Source organism: Cervus canadensis, chromosome 13 (assembly GCF_019320065.1).
Source record: "Cervus canadensis isolate Bull #8, Minnesota chromosome 13, ASM1932006v1, whole genome shotgun sequence".
NCBI lineage: Eukaryota > Metazoa > Chordata > Mammalia > Artiodactyla > Cervidae > Cervus > Cervus canadensis.
Genome location: NC_057398.1, coordinates 23,143,587 through 23,161,100, shown reverse-complemented (window position 1 = coordinate 23,161,100; position 17,514 = coordinate 23,143,587). Strand labels below are relative to the sequence as shown.

The 17,514-nt window shown below is 44.5% G+C and overlaps 1 protein-coding gene across 1 annotated transcript in view; it reads right to left on the bottom strand.

Moving 5' to 3' along the window:
* The window catches only part of TNR (tenascin R), a 462,914-nt gene that overhangs the window by 214,790 nt on the left and 230,610 nt on the right, over window positions 1-17,514 (bottom strand). The gene's annotated exons all lie outside the window — the stretch shown is intronic.

Here is a 17,514-nt window from a genome sequence, read left to right as displayed (position 1 = left end):
TATGTAGCAAATCCCTTCCGAGATGTTTAAAGGTGGCTGTGGTTACAGGCTTAGATGATCTGATTATGACAAATGCTTGACACTTCCTCTAGAAAATCTCTCACCCCCCCTAAATCATCCCCCCTAAACCTGAGCCCCTCCCATGTTCTTCATGTCCGGGACACTCAGCGCCTTGCTAGGCACAGAAGTCACCTCTCATCATAAGTTTCTTCATTTGTGTTGTTCTCACTCTGAACTCTCAAATCCTCAAGGGCAAATTCTCTGTCCCTATCACAAAGCTAGCACAGAAACTTTCAATAAGTAAGTGCTCTTTAAGGAAATGAATGAATAACAGCCATTTTCTCAGGTTCGAACCACAACCAATAGAGCAGGAACACTTCTTGCAAGTGGGAAGCTTCTGTGTCAGCAACTTCTCAATTTCTTTCATCAGGGTGAATTCCCTAGTGGTCCAGTGGTTAAGACAGTGCTCTCACTGCCAGGGGCCTGGGTTCAATTCTTGGTTGGGGAATTAAAGTACCACAAGTTGTGCTGCACAGTCAAAAATTATTTTTTAATTTAATTAAAAAAATAAAGAGATACCCTCTGCAAAATTTAGACCAGTCACTCCCTGCCCCCTACACAGTCCCCATGCATCATCCCACAGTCCATCAGTTCAGTTCAGTTGCTCAGTCATGTCCGACTCTTTGTGACCCTATGGACTGCAGCATGCCAGGCTTCCCTGTCCCTCACCAACTTCCGGAGTTTACTCAAATTCATGTCCATTGAGTCAGTGATGCCATCCAGCCATCTCATCATCTGTCTTCCCCTTCTCCTCCTGCCCTCAATCTTTCCTAGTATCAGGGTCTTTTTCAGTGAGTCAGTTCTTCGCATCAGGTGACCAAGGTATTGGAGTCTCAGCTTCAGCATCAGTCCTTCCAATGAATATTCAGGACTGATTTCCTTTAGGATGGACTGGTTGGATCTTGCAGTCCAAGGGACACTCAAGAGTCTCCTCCAACACCACAGTTCAAAAGCGTCAATTCTTCAGCACTCAGTTTTCTTTATAGTCCAACTCTAACATCCACACGTGACTACTGGAAAAACCATAGCCTTGACTAGACAAACCTTTGTTGGCAAAGTAATGTCTCTGCTTTTTAATATGCTGTCTAGGTTGGTCATAGCTTTTCTTCCAAGGAGTAAGAGTCTTTTAATATCATGGCTGCAATCACCATCTGCAGTGATTTTGGAGCCCCAAAATTAAAGTCTGTCACTGTTCCCATTGTTTCCCCATCTATTTGCCATGAAGTGATGGGACTGGATGCCATGATCTTATTTTTCTGAATGTTGAATTTAAAGCCAATTTTTTTCACTCTCCTCTTTCACTATAATCAAGAGGCTCTTTAGTTCTTCTTCGCTTTCTGCCATAAGGGTGATGTCATCTGCATATCTGAGGTTACTGATGTTTCTCCGGACAATCTTGATTCCAGCTCTGGCTTCATCCAGCCCAGAGTTTCTCATGATGTACTCTGCATATAAGTTAAATAAGCAGGGTAACAATATACAGCCTTGACATACTCCTTTCCCAATTTGGAACCAGTTTGTTGTTCCATGTATAGTTCTAACTGTTGCTTCCTAACCTGCATACAGATTTCTCAAGAGGCAGGTCTGGTACTACCATCTCTTTAAGAATTTTTCACAGTTTGTTGTGATCCACACAGTCAAACGCTTTGACATAGTCAATAAAGCAGAATTAGATGCTTTTCTGGAATTCTCTTGCTTTTTTGATGATTCAGCAGATGTTGGCAATTTGATCTCTGGTTCCTCTGCCTTTTCTAAATCCAGATTGAATATCTGGAAGTTCACGGTTCATGTACTGTTGAAGCCTGGCTTGCAGAATTTTGAGCATTACTTTGCTAGTGTGTGACATGAGTGTAATTGTGTGGTAGTTTGAGCATTCTTTGGCATTGCCTTTCTTTGGGATTGGAATGAAAACTAGCCTTTTCCAGTCCTGTGGCCACTGCTGAGTTTTCCAGATTTGCTGGTATATTGAGTGCAGCACTTTCACAGCATCACCTTTCAGGATTTGAAATAGCTCAGCTGGAATTCTTCACCTCCACTAGCTTTGTTCACAGTGATGCTTTCTAAGGCCCACTTGACTTCACATTTCAGGATGTCTGGCACCAGGTGAGTGATCACACCATCGTGATCATCCAGATCATGAAGATCCCTTTTGTATAGTTCCTCGGTGTATTCTTGCCACCTCCTCCTAATATCTTCTGCTTCTGTTAGGTCCATACCATCTCTGCCGTTTATTGAGCCCATCCTTGCATGAAATGTTCCCTTGGTATCTCTAATTTTCTTGAAGAGATCTCTAGACTTTCCCATTCTATTGTTTTCCTCTATTTCTTTGCATTGATCACTGAGGAAGGCTTTCTTATCTCTCCCTGCTATTCTTTGGAACTCTGCATTCAAATGGGTATATCTTTCCTTTTCTCCTTTGCTTTTCGCTTCTCCTCACAGCTATTTGTAAGGCCTCCTCAGACAGCCATTTTGTGTTTTTGCGTTTCTTTTTCTTGGGGATGGTCTTGATCCCTGCCTCCTGTACAATGTTACGAACCTCTGTCTATAGCTCTTCAGGCACTCTGTCTATCAGATCTAATCCCTTGAGTCTATTTCTCACTTCCACTGTATAATCATAAGGAATTAGATTTAGGTCATATCTGAAAGTTCTAGTGGTTTTCCCAACTTTCTTCAATTTAAATCTGAATTTGGCATTAAGGAGTTCATGATCTGAGCCACAGTCAGCTCCTAGTCTTATTTTTGTTGACTGTATACAGCTTCTCCATCTTTGGCTGCAAAGAATATAATCAATCTGATTTCAGTATTGACAATCTAGTGATGTCCATGTGTAGAGTCTTCTCTTGTGTTGTGGAAGTGGGTGTTTGCTATGACCAGTGCATTCTCTTGGCAAAACTCTATTAGCCTTAGTCCTGCTTCATTCTGTACTCCAAGGCCAAACTTGCCTGTTACTCCAGGTATTTCTTGACTTCCTACTTATGCATTCCAGTCCTCCATAATGAAAAGGACATCTTTTTGGGGTGTTAGTTCTAGAAGGTCTTGTAACCACAATCCATAGCCGGATGATTATGCCTTCAAGGACATGCTTCCAACAAAACCCTCTGAGCCTTCTCCAAAGTGGACACTGAGCTTCCAGGATTTCATTTACAGGCACCTAAATAGACTACTTAAAAATCAAGTAGCACCGGGGGAGGAAGGAGCAGACCTTTGACTAAGGTGTAGGCTTGATCATCCAAGTTGCTCCTGAAAGAATGAACCTTCTCTGGATGACTCCATGGAACTTTAGAGTCAGAGGAAAGATCATTTAGCTCTGGAAGGCCAGAAAGGTTTCATCTCTGGAGAGTCCTCCAGAATATCAGCAGGGCAGTGTTTGCCTGGAGAGTGGAGCTGGGATGGATTCTGAGCTGCATCACTGGGAAAAATAGTGGTCATCAAGAGATCACCAGTGCCCAGGGTGGGGAACTGTTGGAGGTGACTTGAATACCAGGTACTTTTCTTCCTCTGATTCAAATTAGCTTCTCACCAAATAGAAGCATTGCAGATCCTTAGGACAGGGTAGTTTGGATAGTGGCTGTCCCAAATTCTAAAGGAGATCAGTCCTGGATGTTCATTGGAAGGACTGATGCTGAAGTTGAAACTCCAATACTTTGGCCACCTGATGCAAAGAGCTGACTCATTGGAAAAGGCCCTGATGCTGGGAAAGATTGAGGGCAGGAGGAGAAGGGGATGACAGAGGATGAGATGGTTGGATGGCATCACTGATTCAATGGACATGAGTTTGGGTAAACTCTGGGAGTTGGTGATGGATAGGGAGGCCTGGCGTGCTGTGGTTCATGGGATGGCAAAGAATCAGACACACTGAGCAACTGAACTGTCCCAAATTTGCAGGCTATTTTATTGGCAGATAGCTCTGATGTTAGGAAAATCTCTGCTTCCATGGAATTAAACTCCCTCTCCTTTTTACTTCTACCCTTTGACTCTATTTCCCATCCTATCTGTGAGGTGGTGATGTCACTCTTAGAAGGAATACAATCTCTTTTGAATCAACTAAGTCAAAAGTCATGATAAGTGTTGGCGAAATCCTCTTCAGTTTAGTTCATTCACTTTGATACCTTCAATTCAGCTTCTATTTTATCAATATTATTATTTCTCGACTAGATATAGGCAGAGTCATTCATTAACACAACTCACATATATTTGTTTATTGTATTTTAAATGTCTTTATTTGATAATTTTGAAAACATGAAAGTGATAATTGCTCATTGTAATAAGTGAGTCCATACGAAGATGTATACAGAGGAAGTTAATAATTTACCCCTAGCCTTAGCCCCTTGATGTAACATATTATTTTATTTTTTTTAAGTTTTTTCTTTTTTAAAAAATTTATTTATTTTTTAATTGAAAGATAATTGCTTTACAGAATTTTGTTGTTTTCTGTCAAATGTCAACATGAATCAGCCATAGGTATACATATATCCCCTCCCTTTTGAACCTCCCTCCCATCTCCCTCCCCATCCCATGCCTCTAGGTTGACACAGAGCCCATGTTTGAGTTTCCTGAGCCAGACAGCAAATTCCCATCTTCTATTAAATTACATTTGATTTACCATGTTTCAGGTGTATAGCAAAGTGATTCAATTATACATATATGTGTGTGTATATATTTAGATATATATCTTTCAGATTATTTTTCATTATAGGTTATTATATGATATTAAATAAAGTTCCCTGTGCTATAAAGTAGGTCCTTGTTTCTTATCTACTTTATATATAGTAGCATGTATCTATTAATCCCAAATTCCCAGTCTATCCCCCCCCCCATTTTCCCCCTTTGAAAACCATAAGTTTGTTTTCTATGTCTGTGAGTCAGTTTCTGTTTTGTAAATAAGTGCATTTGTATCATAGTTTTAGATTCCATGTATAAATGATACCATATGATATTTATCTTTGTCTGACTTCACTTAGTATGATCATCTCTAAGTCCCCCCATGTTGCTACAAATGGCATCACTTCTTGGTGTAATATCTTAATAGACTAGCACGTATCCTTCCATACTGTTGTCAGTCCCGTTTCCAGGAAACAGGGTGAGACAGGATAAACACTCTGCAGGTTTATCGGGGCAACTCTTATGGGGAGTACAGGAAGTTGAATTGGCCAGAAGGACCTCTGGAGCTGTCCTGCATTGAGAAGGGACAGGCCTTTGGGCCCCACCGGTCTTTGGGGGTGGACTGCCCCCAGGGAGAGGGCAGGCACAGCCGTAGGCAAAGCAGCTCCTTTGGCGGAGGTCAACAACGGAGAGGAACTCGGCTGTGAGCCGTCAGCAGCCAAGGCTCCCGTCAGCTGCGGGGCTGAGTGTCTCAGCTGGGTGATGCCTCGCAGCGCCCACAGTATACGTCCTCCTTGTGCTTATTTAAACCCAATTATGCATATTCATACGGACAGATGGGATGCTTTTGTTTATAGTTTTTACTGAAATACTCTGCAACTTGTTTTGACTTAAGCAGATCATCATTTCCCCCCAAATTTCTTTATGCACACATGTATGTACTTTTACAAAAAGATCTTAGTCTACATCTAGGCTTTTTTAGTGCAGTCCCCTTATTTTTTTCCTCAGTTCTTTACCTCTCTCTACCTCTTTTTCTTCCCCCACTGTCCGTACTACCTCACCCCCATAGGCTGACAGCATGGAATGTAGACTTTCATGCTTTCCTTCATGTGTGTAACCACATGTATACATATGTGAATAGGGACAGACATCCTGATATGGTGTTTTGGTCATTGGCAGCAACTATTTATTAAGAGCCTTCTGGGGATTTCCCTGGTGGTCCAGTGGTTAGGAATCTGCCTGCCAGCGCAGGGGACATGGGTTTGATCCCTAGTCTGGGAAGATCCCACATGCCTCAGGGTTAGTAAGTTCATGTGCCATGACTACTGAAGCCCACGCACCTACAGCCCATGCTCCAAAACAAGAGAAGCCACTGCAATGAGAAGCCTTTGCACTGCAATGAAGAGCAGCAACTAAGACCCAGCACAGCCAAAAATAAATCAAAAACAAAAACAAAAAAAAGGAGCCTTCTGAATGCCTGGGCCTGCACCAGGCACTGTATATACAAGGGGACAGAGCCTCTGCCCTCAAAGAGGTCCTGCCCATCGGGGACAGAAACCCAGAACTGTCAGTTCCAACAGAGGGGAGTTCACTTATGGAGACACAGAGTTATTTGGAGAATTAGAACTAGAAGGTGGGGCTCCCATGTTCTTGTCCCATGTTCTTTTCCTTTTAAAAAATGGCACTTAAAAAAAAAAAAGGTTTTAAACTGTGGGCTGAGCAATGGCCACATTGAATTCCAGCCAGGGTGTGCTGATCTTCCTTATCGAAACCTGCTCTGTTGGAGAAGTTCTAGTGAGCCTAACATATTGGCCCCTTTGATAGAATTATATATGACTTCACGAATAGATCCATTTAATTTGATTGACAAGTGGTACAGCCCTGAAGAGATCACACAAAGATCTTATCTTAGGGTAGATTTTCATATAACTGGTGATAAGAAAAAGGATTCTTATAACAGAAATATGTGCTGGCGTGTCGCCACGTGGACCATCATTCCTGTGCTCACAGGTTGCAGAGACAAAGCTGTGAGCAGAGACAAATATCCAGCACAGGGTTCATGGTCCCAGTTCCGTTTAGTCTACACACTTCCAGGAAGGCCTGAGGGCAGAGGCGGTGGAACCACTGGAGATGCATGGAAGACTAAAGAGCACGATGACCTGGCCCCATGCTGGGAGCACTGCACTGGGAGCACAGTGGCCATGGGGACAGCCACTTCAGCAAATTGATGTGTTCTTCCTGCCCATTCTCTCTGCCCATCATTTACCTGCACTTACCCTCTTAGCACCCAGCATTCTCCCACAGCCATTCTCTGAAGTCAACTTGTAACAGCTCATCTTTGAAAAAACAACAACAACCATTTTTCCTACAAAATATGTCCAAGAGATATGCATTATATAGATTTTTCCTCCTCAAATTCTGACCCCTCTGACACTTGATATGAGTCCAAGAATCCAAGAGGCTAGGCTTTGACTTTAATCTCGTGGGCTCCAGCCCCTGATGGTACAGTCAGGACCCATGGGCCAGACATTCCAGAGACTGCAGCTAGGAGACTCTGTTGACCCCAATCACAGACTTTTCCCAAAGCCCTGTGTTTTTCCCCTTTTGGGAGAGATGAATCACGAGCAGAAGGAAGATACCATCAGGCCAGGCGAGACAGAGTTCCAAAACCTGTAGAGGTTTCAGACGTCACAGCAAAAGTCCATTTTGTTTTATTTATTTATTTGTTTGACTGTGCCAGGTCTTAGTTGAAGCATGTGGGATCTAGTTCCCTGACCAGGGATTGAACCAGGACCCCCTGCACTGGGAGCACCGAGTCTTAACCACTGGACCACCAGGGAAGCCCCCAAAAGTCCATTTTGGTATTCAGCATAAACTCTCTTACTTGAATGGTTTTGGTTGGTTTACTGCAGATGGCTAGAGATGTTCCAGGAATAGCCACGAGATTGCAAGGATGCTGATCAGCTCTAGACAGACTATCCAACATGCTAAAGTATTGTTAGTTCATGTCTTTTCTCAATTCTCACAGCAGTCAGTTGCTGAAAATGGATCAGATTATGATCCAACAAACTGTTCTTAGTCATTTTAATGAGAAAATGGGAAATTTGGGCAACTAATGGTGATCCATGTGGGTGCTAAGTTGCTTCAGTTGAGTCCAACTCTTTGCAACTTCACTGACCATAGACTGCCAGGCTCCTCTGTCCATGGGATTCTCCAGGCAAGAATACTGGAGTGGGTTGCCATGCCCTCCTGCAGGGGATCCTCCAAACCCAAGGATTGAACCCACATCTCTAGTATTGAAGGTAGACCCTTTACTGCTGAGCCACCAAGAAGCCCACTGGCAATCTAAACTATATTTAACTCTTAAACTCACTTATTTGGGGCTCTTATATTCAGGCATACAAATGTGAATCTTTCTTAGAAGGATTTTTCTGGCCCACTGTTAATGGCAAATTCAGTGAGCTGTGAAAAGTTCATGCATGCTCAATTCATAGGCTATTACTGCATAACAAATTACCCCCAAATTCAGTGGCTAAAAAACAATAAACATTTACCATCTTTTGGTTTCTGTGGATCAGGAACTCAGAAGTGATTTATCTGGCTGGTTCTGGCCCAGAATCTTTCATGAAGCTCCCTTTAGGATGTTGACCAGGGCAATAGTCATCTGAAGACTTGCTAGGGCTGGAGAACTGGATTCTAAGATGATTCATGTATGTGATCTGGTTGTTGCAGAAGGCCTCCCCACTTAAACCTCTGCTGGGTTGCTTGAGTATCCTCACAACATGGTGGCTGGCTTCCCCCAGATCAAGCTACCCAAGAGAAAGCCAAGTGGGAGGAGCAGGGTCTTTGATGACCTGCCTTATTAGCATTTCTGCAACACTCTACTGGTTACATGGATCAGCCCTATTTGATGTGGGAAGAGACAACATATGGGTTATGAATGCTAGAAAGCAAGGATTAATTGAGGGCTATCCTGAAGATTAGCAACCACAAATGCCTTTTGCCTTCATTATGGTAAAGACCTGGAAGCAAACAATTCTGTTTCTTGGGACTTCCCTGGTGGTACAGTGGTTAGGAATCTGCCTGCTGATGCAGAAGTCATGGGTTTGGTCCCTGGTCTGGGAAGACGGCACATGCCTTGGGGCAACTAAACCCATTTGCCACAACTACTGGGTCCACCTGCCACAACTCTACTGAAGCCCTTGAAACCGTGTTCTGCAGCAAGAGAAGCCATGTCAGTGAGAAGTCAGCTCACTGCAACAAAGAGTAGGCCCTGCTCTCTGCGACTAGAGAAAGTCTGCTCACAGCAACAAAGACCCAGCACAGCCAAAAATAAATACATCAAAATTTTTTAAAAGCATTACAATTTTTTGTGTGTGTGTCTTGTATCTCCACAGAACAACAAATGAAAGGGCATGAAATTCAGCTTAAATTCTAGCTCTCACCTGCTCCACACTTTTGGAAAAGATATGTATATAATCCCTCTAAGCACACTTTTTCTGATCTGTAAAATGGGAATAATGATATTCCCCCGCTGTGAGGATTAACATAGATAATATGTGTCAAGGGCTGAGCATGGTGTATGAAAAAAGGTAGGAATTCAAAACATGTTCATTCTCGTTCTCCCTTTCCCCCTTATCCTCTCTCCCAGGGCTCTCCTGTACCACCTAAAAAATGTGATTAAATGACTCCATCTCAGAGTCAGCCCTCTCGCCCCCAACCCCCTTGCATCAATGGTTTCCAAACCAAAGCAGAGGCTGGAGGTTTCTTCTTCCCCGAGGAAGATTTGCTGAGGTTTCATAAAGTCAGGATGTATGAGAGACACTGCAGTTCTTTCATATCTTAATTAGCAATTAATTAAGTTGAGGTGCGGGTGTCTGGAATATCTGACAGACAGGCTCCATAATTATCTTTTATCATTATTACTAATGGAAAATATGGTCAGGGTGGTTCAAGTTTCCCCAGAATTTCAGGTTTAATTGAATGACCCAGTGGAGAATCGAAATGAACAAGCTGCCCTTTCCACATTGTTTTATTAAAAACATTTTGAAATTTGGCAGTGCCTTGCACTCAGGAGCTTTCCTGGCCTGTTATCTTGGGCTGTGATCTTTAACCAGGCTTAGAGGAAGGAGGGTGTGTGCCCTCAAGGTTGCAGGGTCCCTGCAGTGAAGCCCACAATCGCATTCTGAAGACTATGCAGGTAGCATTTCGTTAAGACCCTCCTCTCCTCCCCTATGGAAAGTCTCTGTTTGAAAGTCAGAAAAGGACACTGGTCTAAGGACTGAGCTGGCGAAGAGAAGAGAGATGCTTTTCTAAGAGAACCTCTAGAGATATTGACCCCAGGGTCGCAAAGGCTCCACCTAAGAGGGACTGCAAGACCCTAACTTGGTGATGCTGTCACAACCTCATGGTCACATAGGAGGGCTGGCAAGTGGGGGACCAGAAACTGGTCACTGCTTGGAGGGCTCGTGGGGCTGAGTTCTCTGGGAGATCTTGGAAAAAGTAAGCTAAGGCCTGGCTTCCTCTGTGTTCTGACCCCAGGAATAGTGGATTCTCCACGGGCGCTGTTTTCCCCAAGTCTAGGCAAGCCATTCCAAGGCTTCAGTCTTCTAGAGTTAACCTGGGACAGCTGGACGTGTGTCAGACTACTCTTTCACCCCAGAGAGAGCTGGGTGGTGTTGCCACGGGACAGCATCTGGGGCGACAGAACATCCTTCTCTGGCCACATGTGTGTGTTTCTATGGATTGTATAATATCTCCTAGATTCAGCACCGCCTCATCATTATTTCTCAATAGGCTGTTTGGATGAGCCCTCGAGCTCTGCCTGCATGTGTCAGGGATCTGATCTGAACATCTGGCAGGTTTTGAGTAGAGTCGGTTGGTATCCTTCATCAAGTGGGTAATTTCCATTACAATTCACGGTTCTGACGTGAGATAATTCATCAGGTCTAAGGAGAGATCTGAGATCAGTGGGACAGCTCCTCTGAGTGGGGCTGGAAGGTTTTGGCATGTCCCCTTAGCTTCCAGGGCCCCCCACTCTGTTTCTTGATACTTCGCTCTATCTTTGGGTGATTGTGCTGCAAAGACCAAGGGCTCCTTTGCCATCATTGGGCTTCATATAATTTCTGGACTGCAACTGTGATGCTTTGGGTTGTTTCTTTACTGACCATTCAGTTATTAGACTGAGTGAAATAGCAGTCTAATAACTCTAGGTGGGGCAGATTCAGTGCATGAAACATGGATTAGCAATGAGTTCCACTGTCTTGAAAATCAAATTACTGGGACTTTCCTGGTGGTCCGGTGGTTAAGAATCCACCTTTCAATGTAGGGGATGTGGGTTTGATCCCTGATTGGGGAGCTGAGATTCCACATGTCTTGGGGCAACTAAGCCTGGGCATCTCAATCACTGAGCCCACACACCAAAACTAGAGAGAGAAGCCCACGCTCTTCGATGAAGATTCTGTGCACCACAACTAAGACCCACTGCAGCCAAAAATAAAATAATTCATTAATTTGAAAAAAAAAACACAAAAAAGTCAAACTACTATACCAAGTGTTAGCATATTTTGATTTCTGGGTCATATTTTTAAATGTCCTCTGTCTTCTCCTATTTAATCTATATTTCTTAACTTTTTGACTATGTGTACATTTTTCTTCGGTAATGAGAAAATCAATCTTATTCTAAAATTTTAGAAAGTATCCTTATAACTTACTTGATCAAGGGTTACAACAATGGTTCTTAGCCTGGGGTCCACAGAGAGTCCATGTAACTTAGATGGAAAGAAATTACCTCTTTATTTCTACCAACTGCTAACAAAAATATAGCAATTCCTCTAACTTTGAATGTAGGCAACCAGTCATAGCAGTATTAGCAGTATTAACAGTAGCTGTAGTTTTGTCACCGATAGAAATCACAGATTTTTTTGTATCTCATTACAGTTGTTGCAGATATGTTGAAATATTGTTTAAGCTTATTACTACTTCAAAATTACAATAGTTATTTGACTTGCCAGCAGATCTTGTTATTTACTATGTTAATAAAGACACACATATATTACCATACAGCAAATTTGTTTTTTTTAGTATTCTGTAGTTAGTTTAGTTTCCTCTGTAATCCTGTGTATTTTATTTTCTACAGTTAGACCATAATTCTGAGAAGGAGTTCATATGCATCACCAGACTGCCAAGGAGGTCTATGACCAAAAAATAGGAAAGATAAAAGATGTTAATTGGCCCAGGCTTAGAAGCAGAACTGGGAAACTGGCTTGCATTGAGATCACTGTGGTCCAGGCCTAGAGCTTTCTGTGCATTGCCTGCTGAATTGTCCCTAAAAGCCTATGAGGGAAGCACTGCTGTTATACCCATTTTACAGACAGGAAATTGCCAAATTAAGAGGTAACTGACTTGCTTGAGGTCACTCAGCTTTAAGTGGCAGAGCCGATTTGAGTTCAGACAGGCAGGATGCCTCTGACCGCCTTTACCTTGCCCAAGTGCCCCAATGGGTCCTTATTGAATGCACTACCTTATGTGTTTGTGTGCCCTACCCCCAACCCAAGCCAAATGGAAATTTGTTGCCTGGAAGATTGATAAGGTGTGTTTGACCTTCCCAATTACAGTGCAAATACCTCAAGGGCAGGGGCAGGGTCCCTTTATTTATCCCTCCAAAGTCCCCAGGGTAGTGGAATTAAAAAATAATATTCCAGGGACTTTCCTGGTGGTCCAGTGATTAAGACTCTGTACTTCCACTGTAGGGGGCCATCCTGGTCGAAAAATTGAAAAAAAAAAAAAAAAAAATCCCAAGCAGTGAATTGATTAGCAAATATTGTAGAATTTCAGCCATTGCAGGCCATCCATGCCCCTCAATTCACGTTGCAACCTCACTCGGTTGTTGCTGTTTAGTTGCTAAGTTCTGTCTGACTCTTTTGTGACCCCATGGACTGTAACCAACCAGGTTCCTCTGTCCATGGGATTTCCCAGGCAAGAATACTGGAGTGGGTTGCCATTTCCTTCTCCAGGGGATCTTCCTGACCCAGGGATAAAACTCACATCTTCTACCTTGGCAGGCGGACTCTCTACCATGGAACCATCAGGGAAGCCCATAACCATGGCGTGTCCTTGGCCAAGCTGACTGTTCTTGTTCTGAGGTGTCCTCTCCAGCATGTGCTCTGCCTCTTCCCTGCTCTACATTCCATCCCCACCTCTTCTGCCTCATAAGGGCACTGGAAGTTCTGGTGCTCAAAGCCTGACAGAGACAAATGCTTTATTACCCGGAGGACCAAAATGCATGGTTATTAAGTGATCACCAAACTTGGAATGCCACGCTGGAAGGGCGCCCCTTGGAGAATGCTTAACTGGGATCTAATTGCATTTGCTAGACATCAATCACCAGGGTAATTTCCTGTCTTAAGACACGTGCTCTCCTCCACAAAAGAAACCAAAAATGGGGTCAAAAAAGGAAAGAGAAAGCTTTATATCTAAGGGCAGCCCTGGCCCTTTCTTCACCTGATAGATAGCACAGCCTAGCCTGGGTATGAACAGAGGTGAATATTTCTTCTCTCCTCTAAATGGCTCCTGTGGGACAGGTAATTGGCTATGCTGGTTCTTGGCAGGCAAAGGCCAAACACTCAGGGCCAGAGGCTGAATGTAATTTTTCTGATGGCAGGCGGCTCTCAGGTCATCCTCAAAGACCACCAGTTTCCTCTCAAAGGACCTGACCCCAGGGACACATCTTCACAACCAGCCCAGGAATCCCTGTCTTCTCTGTACGTGTTTAGTTTTAATTTGGTCAGTACCATCATCTCCCTTGCATCTGCAGTTAAGGGGGATTGGTTGCTAGAGCGATAAAAGATCAATTTCCCAGGCATTTGATGAAGGGCTCTCCTCTAGGTCTAGTTGGGCTGCAAGCCAAACCCCAGAGGCTTCCTCATCAGCCAACTCGAGTGAGGAGGGCACAGATTCAGACTCTGAGTAGAAGACACAGCTTGTACCCAAGTCCCTCTCCCAGGGCAGGGACTCAGTCAGGCATCTCAGTTGGCCAGCTGCTCCAGCCTGTGTACTGGGCAGGGGAGCAGCTGGGGAATCACCCAGTCAGACAGGAAGTGGATTAAAACCAAGGGTTAGTGTAAATCCGGTAAAGACACCATTGTCATTTGGGGATGGGATAATCGTTTTGGCTGGGGCAAGGGGTGAAACTGTCCAAGGTCACAATCTGGAGAAGCAGAATATTTAAGAAATCTGTGCCAGAGCAAAACAGTGGAGGCAAAGCCAGAGGTCAAGAGCTTAATGCATGCAGGAACAACCCAGGAGGTTGGGTACAAGGCCAGAACAATGCAAATGGGGCCCATGGGGCCACATGGGTCAGGAGTGTCCAATCTTGCTGTGCTCAGATGCTGGTCCTGTGGGAACTGGAAAGAGGGCTATAGAATTGGAGCAGAGAGAGTGGCCCTGTGTGTGATGACTAGGCCACTGTCCCTTGTAGCTTGAGTAGAATCTCCACTTTAGCATGACCTGTAGAGGTAATGCGGTTTAAACCAGCGTGGAGGAATCTTGATGGTAGGTTAACATGAGGCGGTGGTGGTTTAGTCACTAAGTTGTGTCCAACTCTTTGCAACCCCATGGACTGTAGCCTGCCAGGCTCCTCTGTCCATGGGATTCTCCAGGCAAGAATTCTAGAGTGTATTGCCATTCCCTTCTCCAGGGGATCTTCCTAACCCAGGGATTGAACCCGGATCTCCTGCACTGCAGGCAGACTCTTTACCGACTGAGCTATAAGGGAAGCCCTGGAAAATGAAGGTTTCTTTTCTCTCATTGGCATCTGAGTCTTCAAAACATAAACTTTTATCCTGGTACAACCAAAGGTCATTGTCTAGTTAGAGCACACTGCTACCATTTTGGATTAGTGGATTCTTCTTTGGTAGAGACTGTCCATGGTACTTCAGCCTCCATGCACCCCCAGCCTCCCTGCACTGCCAGCCTCCATGCACCCTAAGATGGCATGCCCTCCACCCAGCACTGTGACCATCAGACACACAGTTCCAAAAATCCCTGAGGTAGGAGGGAGGAGGGGAGGCAGGAAAGGGGAGGTAGGGCCGCTTCTGGTTAACCCAGCTTCTCTGTGCCAGCAGGGAGGTTACCAATCTCAGAGATGTTGGACTTATACTCAGAAGCCTGAGGCAAAGTCTTGGGAGCCTCCTCAAACCCTCAGATTTCAATTTCATCAGGGTTGGCCCATCCTAAGTTGTGTTTTTCAAGGCAAGGCCATTTTCATGGGCCAAGAGGAAAGAATGGTTTCATCATTGTCACCCATTAACATCTACGTTCGGACTGACATTGAAATCCTTGAAGGCACAAAGAGTGACTTTTTCATCTCGTCTCCCCAGGGAGGGCCTGAGGAATATGACGGTCTAGCTTTAAGAAAGCCAGGGAGATGCTCCCAAACAAAATCCCACTCAGCTTTCCACATTGTACTCATCTGCTTGCACCCTGCCTTGCGAAAAGAAAAAAAAGAATTACTGATCATTTATTATCTGCCAGAATTAAAAATAACTGAATAAAAAATGGTTCCTGCTTTCCAGAAAAGGGCTCACAGTCCATGGGGGAGACACTCATGCATATAAAGAGATATTCCCACAGGGCTTCTGAGTCTGGAGTCTAAAGGAGGTGTGTACCTGAGCAAAGCACCCAGGTACCCCAAGCATGGAGTCAGAGAAGGCTCACAGCCAAGAGGAATCAGATGAAGATGGGAGCACCAAGCCTCAGAAATGGGAAAGAGCACCCCTTCCTGGAAATGGAGAACCAGTCGTGTGGAGACCTGGTGCCTCCTAAATCTTTACCTGAGATCCATTTCCTCAGAGTGAGGCTGAGGAGAAACACAGGTCCTCTCAAACTCACACCACTGAAGTCTTATAGAAACCTCACAGTTCTTTCAGAATGTGTCAGAGCCAAGAAGGCCCATCCTTAGGCTGGGCAGTTGTTTATTAAATATGATTGGGAGGTCTTCACGAAACTCTCCTTATTTCCCAAACTCATATTTCCACCACTGGATTGACACCATTGTGTTACTATTTGCCCTTCCTCAGAGATATCAGCATTTTAAATGAGAGCATAAGTCACTCACATTATAGTATGAATTAATCTCATCAGCGGTTGGTCCAGGACACCTACAGAAGAGAGACTTAAAGATTGCCATGTGTGCTGTGTACTTAGTTGCTCGGTCATGTCCAACTCTTTGCGACTCCATGGACTGTAGCCTGCCAGGCTCCTCTGACAATGGGGATTCTCCAGGCAAGAATATTGGAATGGGTTGCCATGCCCTCCTCCAGGGGATCTTCCCAACCCAGGGATCGAACCCAGTTTTCCCACACTGCAGGCAGATTCTTTACCATCTGAGTCACCAGGGAAGCCCAAAGATTGCCATAGAAGACATCAAAAGTATAACAGGAGTATGGTAAGGCCATCAAAAGCAGAGACAAAGGAGAGAAATGAAATCTACTTTACACTTTCTGTGTTTTGATAAAAAAGACAGCAAAGGAGGCACCATCTGGTGAATGGATCTCTTATATAGAGTGGGGAGGGAGCTGGAACTGTTTGGTTTTTGTTTTTTGCTTTTGTAGTCAGACCACATTATTGCCATGGCAATTTCCTCTTCATCTAGTCCTCCTCCTCATCACACTGAGCAGGGCCACCTTGATAACAGAGGCTCCACGTGACCTTCCTCATTCAGAAGGTGTGGGCTATTCCAGACCATCTGTGGAAGAAACCTCAGGTGGCCTTCACCTCTCTCTGCACAGGGGTTGCCCTCCTGAGGTGTCACTGATCACACCCCTGTATTGCAGGAAGGAGGACCCCTTCCAGGGTCCGAGAGTGGGCCCTCGGAAATGTATTGTCTGAGGAGACACACGTGGTGACAAAACAAGAGCTTTTATTAGGAAGGGGTGGAGAGCAGTAGGTTATTGGAAACCAGAGGACTGCTTTGCCACATCGCTCACAGTCTCACATTTTTTGGTGATGGGGTTATTTTCCGGGTTGTCTCTACCCAATTATTCTGACTCAGAGTCCTTCCTGTTGGCATGTGCATCTTTCAGCCAAGATGGAGTCCAGCGCAAGGGTTTCTGGGAGGTTTGGCAGGACATATCGTCTCTCCTCCTTCCTCCTTTTGGCCCCTTCCAGATTCTGCTGGGTTAGTTTTAGTCATACAATGGACTAGCATGTCCTCACTCCTTTTGTACCCTCCCAAATTCTCCCAGTTTGTTTTTGGTGAAAGTACCACATTCTTTATTGGTACTTTCCTCCTGTTGTGAGACAACTCAGACAAGCAATTATCATGCCTGGCCAAGTGGGTGGTTTTTTTCCACCAACAGTTCTCTAACACTAGGATAAAATGAGTGCGAAAGGTAACCTTCTAGAATCATTCAGCTCCAGGGGTTGACTGAAATCTTTGAATGGCGATGCCAGAAATACCAGAATCTAGGGGTAAAAGCTGTTCAGTTTCTTACATTGGTCAGGATCACTGTCAAGTTACCCAAAGCAGGTTGTACAGGCCTCAAGAGAGCTGATGGCTCAGAACAGAGCCTAGCTCTTAGCACTGTCTGCTGGGACAGCTGATCCTGCCTGCCAATGACCCCAGCCTGGAGCCACAGTGTTTAGCCTTTTTGGATGGCAAGCAAGTGCCTCAGCCTAGCCCTGCAAATGCAAAACTGGAAATTTATCTTCTTTACCTTTCTTCACCACATGTTTGTTCTGGTCCAGCAATCACTTCAATCCGCTGTTTCTCCCCGTCCCCATAGCTACTCACTTTGTCCAGGGTCCTAGCATCATGTGTATGCTTTATTCCCTCCTTCCTCTTTTCCTCCC